We start from the raw sequence: 12,890 nt of genomic DNA on the forward strand, positions 1-12,890 counted from the left end.
ACCGTCAGCTGAGAAAGCTTTTCTCCCAGTTTCCCAAGATGGATCCTCCATAGTTAATCAACAACGGTGGCCCAGGTCTAAGCTCTGACCTCACCCTTCACCCTCACCACAGGTGGGTGGGACAATTTTCTCCTGACTGACTTGGGCTGGGGTGCGCAGAGGAGGTCAGCAACAGTCAGGCAAGTCAGGACTCCACAAACCTCTGCACCATGAGTGTCTCTGGGCTTAGGCCCCCCAGACCCCTGGGCAGTGTTTCTGGGCTCCTGGAAGTGACCTCCCTGCTCGGCCTGGTTCTGCTGCTGCTCAAGGCCGCCCAGCTCTACCTGCGCAGACAGTGGCTGCTCAAAGCCTTCCAGGAGTTCCCGTGCCCTCCTTCCCACTGGCTCTACGGGCACAGCCGGGAGGTAGGAAGGAGGGCGTGGGAGGGTGGAGAGGGCCAGGGCTCTGAGAGCCTGGTCTGCACATCCATCTGACAAAGCCATGTTGTGTGATGAGCATGTGTCCCCTGGGAAAACCCAGTTTCCCTCTCAGGTCTCTGCTCCTCATCCCAGTCCAGGGAGCTCACTCCCTCACAGGGAGCCTGTGCTGGTATTCTCAGGTCTGTCAGACACCCCTTCCTTAGGTAGATCTGCAGGCTGACCTGACAGCCCTGCACTTTAGGAAAATGACTGTTCCTGAATCTCTCCTCTTACCAGGCTGAGCAACCTCAGCTATTCTCAAAGAACAGGCTTCTAGATGTTTCTCTCCCCCAGTCACTCAACTCCAACCTCTCTGCTTGGCCCTGAGCTTGCCTGGGGACACAGACGTCACTCTATGGGTCCCTGCCCTGTGGGGTTCACTGTCTGTGGAGAGGACAGACAGGAATCTAAGAAAGTGTCATGTCCCAGGAAGAAAGGCTCACCTGCTGATCTGGGGGGTCATGTCAGGTGTAAGGGGCCAACAAGCTCGATGTGCCTGAGACTGAGGGATTTTCCAGACTGGTGATTTCAGTGCTAAAATCTTGGCAAGTCACTGGAACATGTGAGCGAGGAGGGTTCCACGATGGTTCCAGGTAAGGAGTACTGACAGTTGAGTGGTACCACTAAACAGAGTCTGTTTGCCTCCAAGCTCTCATCCTCAAACCCCTGTACTGTGAGCTCCTTGGGGTTGAGGATGTCGTCCCCCTTCCTGTGCCCCGGTACCCAGCACAGAGCCTGACACATAGGGATGTTCAACCCAGGTGTGTGGAGAGACAGAGGATGGAGCAGCCTGCAGGATGGGTGAGAGACAGTGCCTCCCCAGGCAGCTCTGTTAGCACTGATCCCTGAGGGGAGAGGGTGCAGAGCAAGGTTACGGGTCTCCAGGTGAGGGGCTTACCAAGGGTTTGTGGACTGAACAAGCCTTAGGAGGTGGGGTGTTATAGAGAGCTGAGGTTTCTTTCTCCTCAGGGAAGGAGACCAAGCGATGATCAGCAGAGGGGAGCCAAGACAAGAACTATTATATCAGCCACAGAGAGACAGCCAGAGCACAGTCTGTTCATGCAAATTGTTGAACTGATGACTCCAGATGACTTCTTAAATTGGAGAAATTGTGACCTTTTGTTGATGCAGTTGTCACATTTCTGAGCTAGGATTTCAGATAAGAGGCCGCTAAAAATTCTTCCAGTGACTTTTGCAGGACACGGATGGCACCCTCCTGCTGCTGAATCACCTCTCACTTTCTGCTGGCCTGACAGATATTGCAGCCAAGTTTTCTTGCTCTTATAAATCTGTCTGAGATTTCCGTTTATTCAATACCTCTGTTATTGCTGAGTCAGGAATTAGAATGCCACATGTAATTTGGTTGAAACTAATCTTTCAGGCCAGATGTCAAGTGACAAGTTGAGGCAGTTCAACATATGGGCTCTTTTTTCAAACCACCTAGATTCACATCGCAGCTCTGCTACATACTTTGAATACCCGCTCTATGTCTCGGTTTCCTCATCTGTAAATTGGGGGTGATGATGATACTGATAGCACTCATGTGAGTTCCTATAATCTTGAAATGGGACCTGGCACCAACAAGGGCCACCGTTACAGTCACTCTAATTTGTATGATTTTAAATAATATCAATGCCTGTGAAGGGAAAGCATTTTGTAGCCTTCACAAACTCACTGCGTTAAATAGGGGCAAAATCCAGCGGGAACTATGAAGAAGAGACTCACAACTTTACGATCCAAATAGCCCCAATGAGCTCCATCTTTCCCTGAGTCCTCCTTCCTGGTGATGGCCTGTGTGGCCTCATTATTTCCCGTCTACCTACTCTCCTTGCACCTCCCTTTGGGGAAATTCCTCTGTGGCTCCAGTTCCCAGGAGCAGGCAGGTGAGGACAGCTCAAGTGGAACACCACCTGCCCTGAGTGGCCCCATCCTGGAGCCCAGATGGACACAAGTATTTACCTACAGGGTTACCACCACTGCCACCATGGCCACGATCTCCTCTATAAGAGTCTCGACTGGCTCTGGCCAGACCTGCTCAGGGACGGATGGCAGCCCCAGCTATTGACAAGAGGGCTGACAGATCAGTGGGCTCCAGACTGGCCCCGAGAGGAGAATGGATAGGCAGAAAACAGTTTAGCTCCTTGGTGTCCCCTAAGTGAGCTTGTGACAGTGCCCACAAGCAGGGTTTCCAGGAGGCTTACTGGCTTGAGCACCAAGCAATCAGAAAGAAGGCATGCTGCTGTGCTGAAAAGTATCCCCAGGTCTCTTCTGGGTCAGTATGAGGGGATCCTAGAGGACCAGGTAACATAGCTGGGGTAGTAAGAGGCTTCCACTGGTCAGTCCCTGTACTGCATCCAAGGAGAAGGGCAGCGCCAATGATGGACATGACCTGGACCACAGAGAGGCCTTCCGAAGTCATTCAACAAGATGCTTCTCAGTTAAGGGCAGGATTGTCTGCCCCACCCCCACCCCCACTAGAACATAAGCTCCATGGTAGCAGGGACTTGAGTTGTTCACTGTTGAATCTCTAGCAATGAGGACAGCAATTGACCCAAAGTAAGTTCTCCATACACTGTTATCAAATAAATGAATGAGAGAATCCATTTACTCACCTACTCATTCATGTATTTTTTCATTCACTGTAGTGGAAACATTTGGGGATGTCTGCTCGGCTCACCTACTCTGTGATCTCTTTCCCCACAAAAGATGTGCCCATGAAAGCACTATTAAACCCCAGGCACAGTTGATTGCAGGAAGTGGACCCCTCAGCCGTGATATTACAATCAGATTCTCAGAATAGGATTCCCAGGGCCACTCAGACACGACATGTGGTAGAATGGTAAAGTCCCAACCGCAGAAGGATAGAACTGCCCTTCTCCACCACAGGGATCCAGATCCACAGGACAGGGACAATTGTGTGTTTATTTGTGGCTGTATCACCAGCTTGATGAAATGTGTCTAGGACAAGGTAGAGCCTCCATAAACATTTGCTGAGAGAATGAATGCATGCGTGTACAGAGAGAAAGAATGAGAGACTCAGTCCTGGCAGCTCTCCAGTCCCTGGATCTGCCCCTTCCACAGTGGCTGACCCTTACCCTTGGGCTCCCTAAGACATCCCTGGGTCCTCAGCCTTCTTTGTTGTCCTTTTTCTTTGTCTTACATTAGCTCAAGACTATTCTGTCACTTGCAACAAGAATTTTAATCAAGACTCACTCAATCACTATCCTACATGTACTCATTCAATCCTTCATGCACTAATTCCTTCTTTGAAATATAAGGCATAATTCCTATGAACTGTGCTCTATGCTGGCTCTAAGAAAGCAGAGATCACAGGTATTAAAGGTAAGTTTGCCAACATGGTACACATAGATGAGAACACTGAGTTGGAATATGATAATAAAGACATCCAGGGAGCCTTAGCAATCAGGGGTAAGGACACCTTGGGGTCGGTAGGCTTGGGTTGCAATGCAGCTCCATGGCATGTCCTTCAACATGGGTTTCCTCTTTCTTCAGTGACACAGGATCACTGGACACAAGTTTGCCCTGAGCAGTACATAATTGTTCTAGTTTCCTAGGGCTGCCATAACAAACTACAGAGAACTGGGTGGATAAAACAACAGAAATTAATGTCTTACAGTTCTGGAGATTAGATGTCCAAACCGAGATATTGGTACAGTTGGTTCCTTCTGCAGGCTGTGAGGAAGGCATCTGTTGCAGGCTCTCTCCTTGGCTAGTAAATTAGTATCTTCTCCACATCTATTCACATCATCTTCTCTTGATGATTGACTGTCTCTGTGTCCCAATTTCCCCTTTTTTATAAAGCCACCAGTCATATTGCATAAAGGCTGAGCCTAATGACCTCACTTCAACTAGATTACCCTGTAAAGATCCTATCTCCAAATAAAGTCATATTCTGAGATACTGGAAGTTAGGACTTCAACTCATGAATTTGAAGGGGTCACAACTCAACCAATAGCTCTAATATAAGTCTGTGCAAAGTTTTGTACACCATGGAGTGCGTTACTGGGCATTTATCAAGCAACTGCTCTGGGTAAGTTTCTCGAGGCAGTTCTGAGTGAGGGCCCAGAGATGGCCCAACCAGAAGCCAGAATCAGGCCTTAGGCCAAGTCTTGGTGAGAGAACAAGAAACCTGATCAGAGCTCAGTTCATCAGAAATGGTTCCAAACTCCTAATCACTGCTGATACATCCAGAAATATCTCTGTGTTGCCGTCCTGCTCTTCACCACCACTCCAAGCACTGGACCTAAAGAGAAAGATTTTATTGGTTTGTGTTTCCCTTGGTGACAGTTCCAAAAGGGCCAAGAACTACCAGAGCTTCTGAAAAGGGTAGAGAAATTCCCGCGTGCCTCTCTTTGCTGGTTATGGGGAAGCAAGGTTCTCTTCACGGTCTATGACCCTGACTACATGAAGGTGATCCTGGGGAGATCAGGTGAGAGCAAAACCCACACCCCAGCTGGGGCAGCTCTTCCCTCTTGTGTCCATGCCCCTGGGTCTGTGAAATTCCAGAAGAGACTGGCAGTTCAGCCATCAATGCCTGACCCTCTTCCAACTACCCTCCAGCCAGAAGCCAGCCTAAGGCCAACACTGTTTACATAAACTGAAGGCTTAGGGAGCTGTGTGGGGCTGAATTTCTTATTTCTTTTCTTTCTTTCTTTCCTTTTTAACCAAATGGAGATGATCTGTTATGTAAATTGCCTCAGAACGAAAGACAATTTCCTTTGCACACTGACTTGGGTTTGGCATCTCTAACTGTTGCCTGTCCTGGCTCATGGGATGGCTAAGCCACCACCAATTGCAAGAAAATCGGTCTTCTGTATTTTCTTTGGCACTGAGGACAGAGTTAGTGTTTCTTGCAGATTCAACATTCTAGTCCTGTGGGTGCCTTGCTGCTGGGACACTGAGTCTGTCTTCCTGAGCCCACAGTGACTATCAGGACAGAGAGTCAAGGAGGGGAAGCAGATGGGCAGTGGTTAAGATAAACTGGCAGTTGATAATCATCAGGAATGGTGGCAGCCCATGGTCTGGACTAAAGCAGGCTCCTGAGAGCTGCCAGTGTTGTTTGGTCCCCTGCAGCTTCCTATAATGTCCTTCCTTACCTTTCAGACCCAAAGTCTCTTGGTACCTAAAGATTCCTAGCTCCCTGGATTGGTAAGTACATCTAACTAGGACTGCGGTCCACCTGCCAGCTCGGTTTGCCAAGAGCTCTCTATTGTGCTCACGGAGAACAACAGATGCCTGGCCACCAGGTCATGACCCTCATCTCTGGATCAAGCCTCATTTCTCTTCTTGTAACAAGACCCTCCCCCTTCCTAATGGTGGTGAGAGCTCTCCCAAAGCTCAGCTTCCTCCACATCACTTCTCAGTCTTCACCATGGTCTCAGCCCGACTTTTACTGAAGTCCTTCTCTGACATGCCACCTACTTTTTTCCAACCTTTATCTCACGGCTTTCATAATCACTTCCTATGTGCCAGCCATTTGGGGAAATCCTCATTCCTGTAATATACTAGACTTTCCTGCCTTTGTCGATGATGGGCCTTCTTCTGATACCTTTGGTTCCTCCCAAGTTGTCCCAGCCCTTGCTCTTATGCTATTTCCCACCCCCACACACTCATCTGTGGCCAAGGGTATGGTTTGCTCCTGTTGAATGGGCAGACGTGGTTCCAGCACCGGCGGATGCTGACCCCAGCCTTCCACTATAACATCCTTAAGCCCTACGTGGGTCTCATGGCCGAATCTGTCCGAGTGATGCTGGTAAGCCCATCCCTCTGTCACCTGCACATGCTCACACACAGCAAAACTCACAGGGGCCAGTCCAAACACATGTGTCCCTCAGACATCCATCGGACACAGGCACCTAGAATAACATTATGAGACAGGGCTCCCCAAAAGTGTATTGGACAGGGGAGTATCCAGGTTGCAGCTTGGATCCACATTTTGCTCATCACTCTAGGAAAGGCGGGCCATGGTGGATACATGGTACGCTCTTCTCTCACCTGCAAAAATTCATCCTGGTAGGCTAGAGCAAGGGTCATTCCTCTGGACAGCAGGACAACCTGACTGTGGCTAACCTGAGCAGTGCTACATTCAGTGATGGGGTGGACAAGCCAGGATGTCACTCAGGTGGGCTCTGACTGGGGCCCAGGGCTTCTGCAAGGTTTTGAGCCACTCCATGGAGGGAAATGGAGACCAGGATTATATTTTCAGAGCAAGGACCTGCCATGACCTCACTTCCAATCAGGACTCTGATTTCTCACCAACTGTGTTCAGTTAACATTTGATGAATGAAAGGAATTGAAGTCCCTGGTGTCACTCCCTTGGAGCCCCAGTACTATCCCCTAGGATTTTTCTTGCCTTGCCATCTGTGCTCCCTAAATTCGGACTTCTCCTGTCCCTTATGTCTAGCTCAGCCCCACGAGAGTGAAGTTTTCCCCTTTGTCTCCTTAAAGACAATGTTTTCTGGTCTGCCAAAGTCAGTTATCATCATAACTTGTTCTTAAAATTCGAAACTAACTCAGACTATTATGATAGAAATGTTTAGTTGTATAGTAAAACTTTCTGACAAAATAGGCCGCATGTTACAAACATTTGCCTTACATTCTTAATTTGCTCTAATGCATCTGTTCTGGAAAGTGAGGGCTTCCAAACAGTGTATCTGGAGAGAGAGCGAGAGAGTATGGCCTTGTCATCATGAGTCTCCCAGGGGAGAGAGTAGAATGAATGTCTCCCTCCCACCACAGGACAAATGGGAGGAGCTCCTCAGCCAGGGCTCACATCTGGAGATCTTTGGGCACATCTTCTTGATGACCCTGGACACCATCATGAAGTGTACCTTCAGCCACCAGGGCAGCATCCACACAGACAGGTCAGTGATTGCCCTTCAGCTGGAGGGTTTTCTTTCTTACCTACTGGTGTGGACTTACCTGAGTAGCAAGTGGGACAACTTAGATGTTCACCTCTACACGAAGCAAGATTCTGCCCACAGTTCCAGACAAATTCAAATTCCAGCTAGACCAAACCTTGACTCAGCCATGGATCGGTGAGCCCTGGCACAGATAGAAGCCTGGCTGACCACACCACTTATAATGAGGGACTGAGGGTCTCAAGCGCTGTGAGATGACAATGACCAATGCCTCAGTGTCCTGTCCCCACTGATTAAGGACTCCTACACCCATAGATCCACTCCACCACCAGGTCAGAGGCCTCCCTCCACTGTAGTCTCACCTGCATCCTCTCCCTTTAAAGATTTGCAATCCTACACCCAGGCCGTTGAGGACCGGAAGAGTCTGGCTTTTTTCCGCTTGAGGAATGTCTTCTACCAGAATGACATCATCTACAGACTGACCCCTGATGGCCACTGGAACCACCGGGCCTGCCAGCTAGCCCATCAACACACATGTTTTGGCTCCTGCTCCCTGGGCTACTCCCCTCCTTCATCAGGCACATTTCAAAGGGACTGGCATTGACTCCTCAGGTAGAGCCAGGCCCCCTGGTTCCCCTTCAAGAGCTGAGACACACTCGTGCTGTGTACTTCCCTGGTGCAGGCATTGGGAACCGACCTGGTAATGTCAGGGTCCAGGTGCTGTGCATCACATAGGTGATGATTAAGTGAACTCTTTGCTTGGAAGCATTCAAGTTGAGCTTCCATGAGCTGTGCTATTAAGGGGATTTCTGACCTGCAACAAGAAGGTGCAAGAGCTCTCACCCCTTACATGCATACCCACTCCTACACTCATCCTGATCCACCTGGCACCCAGATTGGGGCAGGGGGCTGATGGGGCTGCTTTGGGTTGCCGTATCTGGGAACCCAGAGCTCTCAGCTCTTCCTTAGAACCACTGTTCTGCCACAGAATGAGTGATAAACCTGAGGAAGGCTCACCTGCAGAAGGAGGGAGAGCTGGAGAAGGTCAGGAAGAAGAGACGCTTGGATTTCCTGGACATCCTCCTCACTGCCAGAGTGAGTGTGTGTAGGAGAGGCCTGAGGCTTTGCCCAGGAGCACAGAACGTGGGGCAGACCCTGCACTCTTGCTGTGCCTTCCTCAGATGGAGAATGGGAGCAGTTTGTCTGATGAGGACCTCCATGCTGAGGTGGACAAGTTCATGTTCGATGGCCACGACACCATAGCCAGTGGCATCTCCTGGATCCTCTATGCTCTGGTCACGCACCCCGAGCATCAGCAGAGGTTCCGGGAGGAGATCCAGAGCCTCCTGGGGGATGGCGCCTCCATCAGCTGGTGAGTGCTCAAGAGATGGGAGAGCCCTGCCCACTCAGCTAGAGAAGCCCCTGGTCTGCCCAGACCCTGCCCGCCCTTCAGGATGGGCTTTGGTTTCAGGGACCACCTGGACCAGATGCCCGACACAACCATGTGCATCAAGGAGGCACTGTGACTCTATCCACCAGTACCAAGCATTGGCAGAGAGCTCAGCAAGCCCCTTACCTTCCCCGATGGACGCTCATTATGCAGAGTTATGAATTTCATCACATTCACTAACCAGAGCACTGCAAGAACGCCACAATGGAGGTCATAAATCTATGTGTCCCAGAACAGCTCTGAACCTCTCTGGGTCTTGTTTTCCTCTGAAGAACATCAATACTTACTTTGTAGTTAGGATGAGGTGTATGAAGTTCTTGGCACAGAGCTTGAGACCAGTAAAAGCCCAGTAAACAAATGCTAGCCTCTGAATGTGGGCTCGGGAATTAGCCCTAAAATTCTAATTCCCTGAGATACGAGGGCTGGAGAGACAATCAAACAGGGGTCAGGGGAGATGTGGTTCTTTTATTGGGGTCTAGGCAAATGAGGGAGATCAGGGAATCCACTGTCATGGATCAGATGCTCCAGTCTCTGAGGACCCCACAGTTTGCTGGCAGAGAGTAGCCGACTACAAGATCTGAGACCCCTGCCACAGTTGGAGACAACCCTCTGGCTCACCTCCCATTGGGTTGGAAGCCCGGCCCTGCCACATCCTAGCTGGGTTATCACAGGCAAGTTGCTCAGTCTCTCTGAGGCTCAGGTGCCTCATATGAACAATGGGGCTATGAGAGCCTTTCCTGGAGGGTGGATGTGAGGATTGAATGAGTTAATGCATATCCCCCAAGGGCTCATGGATGGCACCTGATAAACATGAGTTGTCATTTGAGTTGCTCCAAAAAGTAAGCCCCCAATTCTTTCTTGCTTCTCAATCCTGGGTCCTGGTTATCTCCTCCTAATCTGTGCACATGAGCTTTGCCGTGTCCACCCCACCTCTCTTGCAGCAGGCTCATTCCACTCAGATTGATGAGAAGTGGCCCTCAGGTCTTTCCTGCATGCATATGCCCCCTCCTGCCACAGGGACAGGGACCCGCCCCTTGTGTATGATCAGTCTGCTCTCTTCTCCTTCTGCCCCACAGGAGTCACGGTCATGCTCTCCTTTTATGCCCTTCACTACAACCCGGAGGTGTGGCCAAACCCAGAGGTATGATGGGCGGGGGAGGAAGGGATGGGGTGATCTCTCCAGACCAACACCTCCTCCCACTCCCACTCAGGCAGTCCTGTCACCTCATGGATTGGAAGGAGGGACTTGACCCCACCTGTCCTGGTCCTGGGGCTCTCTCTGCAGGTGTTTGGTCCTTCCCGGTTTGTACTGAGTCCTGCTCAACACAGCCACGCTTTCCTGCCCTTCTCAGGAGGATCAAGGTGAGACGTCCAATACTTGAGGAAAGAGTGTCACTGGGTGCACAGCCGATGTTTGTGACCTCTTGTGTTCATATTGGCGTCTGCATTATGCCCCTGTATGTCAGTGTGTTGGGAAGGAGGTGTGTGTCTCTGCACAAAAGAAAAGTGGCATTTCTGGGCACGCCACAGGGACTTTGACCCACTGACTTTCCCAGTGGCTGCCACAGTCAGTGACAGTGGCTGTTCCAAAGTTCAGTGTATTCTGGGGTTTTCCACACTTTAGGAGCATGGCTTTTTAGAATTAGAATTTTCATGAAAATTAAAATTCAGATGTCTGAGTTTGTCAATTATCAGTAATCTTAACAGCTGATTTCTCTCTTCCCACATTCGCAGTCCGGCTCAGGGACTTTTCTACTTAATTCTCTGATCCGCCATTCAATGTCTCAGTGATGTTTGTGTGTCTTGGGATTTCCAGGCCCTTCTTTGTCCTGACTGTTCAGCCACATACATGGAAGGTTACAGTAGCCATTGACAGAAAGTCTCGCAGCCACATGTGTCTTCTCTGCTTTTGCAGTTTATCCCAATAAAATTTGACTGCATATTAATATTCACATAACCATGACAAATTTTCCAGTTGGAAAAATTCTTTACATGACATGGGATCTGTATACTATATTCCCAGAGTCTACAAGGTCCAATGTTGGCATAAAGCACAACAATGAGGACCATCCACTGCTTTTGAGAGAAGACCCACTATTCCGTGTATGACACATGCCTTCGAAAGCTTCCTGGTGTGTAAAATCTAGAGCACACTCGAGACAGCTGTTGGACTGGATGAGTCCACTCCAGAGCGACTGCTGTGAAAATCCTCCAGTGCTGCTGATATCGTCCGGTGAATCAGGAACTTCTACAAACATTGTAAGTTGTTACTAGAAACAAGATTTTTCTGAATCCATAATTCTGTGAATTCTTCAAATGGTGGATCAATGTTCACAGAACAGGCTTTAAGCTAGCTGTACTTCCAGAAATTGGCTCTAGCATTTGGTTTCACCCAGCACTGGGTCCTTCCTCATAGACTTGGGCTACTCAAGACACATAGCATTCATTCATTCTTTCTTTCTTTCTTTTACTCATTCACTTGTTAAGCAGATAGTTGAATTGCTCTGTATTCCTAACACTGTCCTGGGCACAGGAAAGTGATATGTCCTTGAGTAAAACACTCATAGCGCCTCACAGGTTTGGAGAAGAAGAGGTAGAGCCAGCAGAGGGGTGAGGGCAGCTGTCATTGGACTTAGCCTTGAGCATGTGGCAGGCAGAGGTGGAGGGAGGCATTCTCAGCGATCTCAACAAGAGCTGAGCTAGGAAGTGGAGCTGGACAGGTAAGAGGTGAGTGAGGCAGTGACCCATAGAGGGCTTTGGTGCCAGCTGAGGAATTTGGACAAGTCCTTCCTGTGATGGAGGCACAGGAGTGAGCTGGGCTGTGGCTTCGCTGTAGAAGGAAGGGAGGCAGGCAGACAGAAAAGCCCAGATGAGGAGACTGACGGATGGCAAGGAGGGACATTTCTGGACTAGACTGGAAGGCTAGAGAAGCTGGTTGACTGAAGGGATGAGGGGGAGGCACGGGTCTGGACCATTAATTGGGAGGCAGATGGTAAGACAGGCTGAGGGTTGCTAATGCATGGCCCCTAGAGGCAGCTCCCTGCTGCCATTCTGATGTCCTTACACAACTCCAACTTGTCCTTTCTCTGAGGATCTGGGTCCTTGTGTATCTCCCTACAGCGTGAGGGTCTGAGAGTGTGAACCATCCCGCCCCCTACCTTGCCCTGACATGGCCTCCATGTCGTGAAATCAGAAACTGCTTGTGGAGGGAGTGAGCAAACTAATAATTAACTTTTCAGTGATTCGCTTGACTTGACTGGTGACTAGAGCGCTGACCCTCACCTACCGGGATTTCAGGCCTGCTGAGAGCAGAGGTAGCGCTTAGGAGCTAGTCCTGGGGGAGAGGTAGGCTTTGACAGAGGCCAAGCGGAGAATGCAAACCAAAGCTTGGGGTAGAGGTGTGTGACCTGGAAGGATGGGATGGAGGCTGGGCCACATGTAGGAGGGCCCCGAATGCCCTGTTCCTGGCTAGGGCTCAGTGGTCAATGCCTGCCCAACTCCAAACAGAGTTTGAGCCCACTTCTCACTTTGCTTCCCCTCCCTGGCCCGGGAACTGCATCGGGAAGCAGTTTGCCATGAACGAGCTGAAGGTGGCCGTGGCCCTGACCCTGCTCCGCTTTGAGCTGTCACCATATCCATCCAGAGTCCCTGTTCCCATTCCAAGAATCGTGTTGAAGTCCAAGAATGGGTTCCACCTGCATCTCAGGAAGCTCCTCTAACCCTTGTGGGGACAATGATGGGCTCTGAGGGGCCCCTGCGTCCATCCTGTCTTCCTGTCACTCTCTCCTACCACTGCCTGTCTGCCCACTTCCTGCTTTCTCTCTGCCCACCTGCCAGGCCACCTGATCTCCTGCCTCTTGCCCATCAGACTGTCACTCTTCTCTCTCTCATCCTTTTCCAGGCTCCCTACTGTTTGTGTGTCTGTCTCTGACTCACCTGCAGCTCTGACTGTCACTTAACTCCTTCTCACCTGCTTGTCCTCCAGCCTGTCTGCCCTCTCCCTGTATTTCCCTTTCTGTCCACCTGTCTGTCCCTTTATTGTTTTCCTTTGCTGTAAATACTAATCTACTGCAGTCGTAATAACTTAAAACAATGTAAATT

The 12,890-nt window shown here is 50.0% G+C and overlaps 1 pseudogene; it reads left to right on the top strand.

Moving 5' to 3' along the window:
- The first annotated feature begins 209 nt into the window (after positions 1 to 209).
- On the top strand, positions 210 to 12,536 carry LOC100064146 (cytochrome P450 4A11-like; annotated as a pseudogene).
- Positions 12,537 to 12,890: the final 354 nt, after the last annotated feature.

Source organism: Equus caballus, chromosome 2 (genome assembly GCF_041296265.1).
Source record: "Equus caballus isolate H_3958 breed thoroughbred chromosome 2, TB-T2T, whole genome shotgun sequence".
NCBI classification, from domain to species: Eukaryota; Metazoa; Chordata; class Mammalia; order Perissodactyla; family Equidae; genus Equus; species Equus caballus.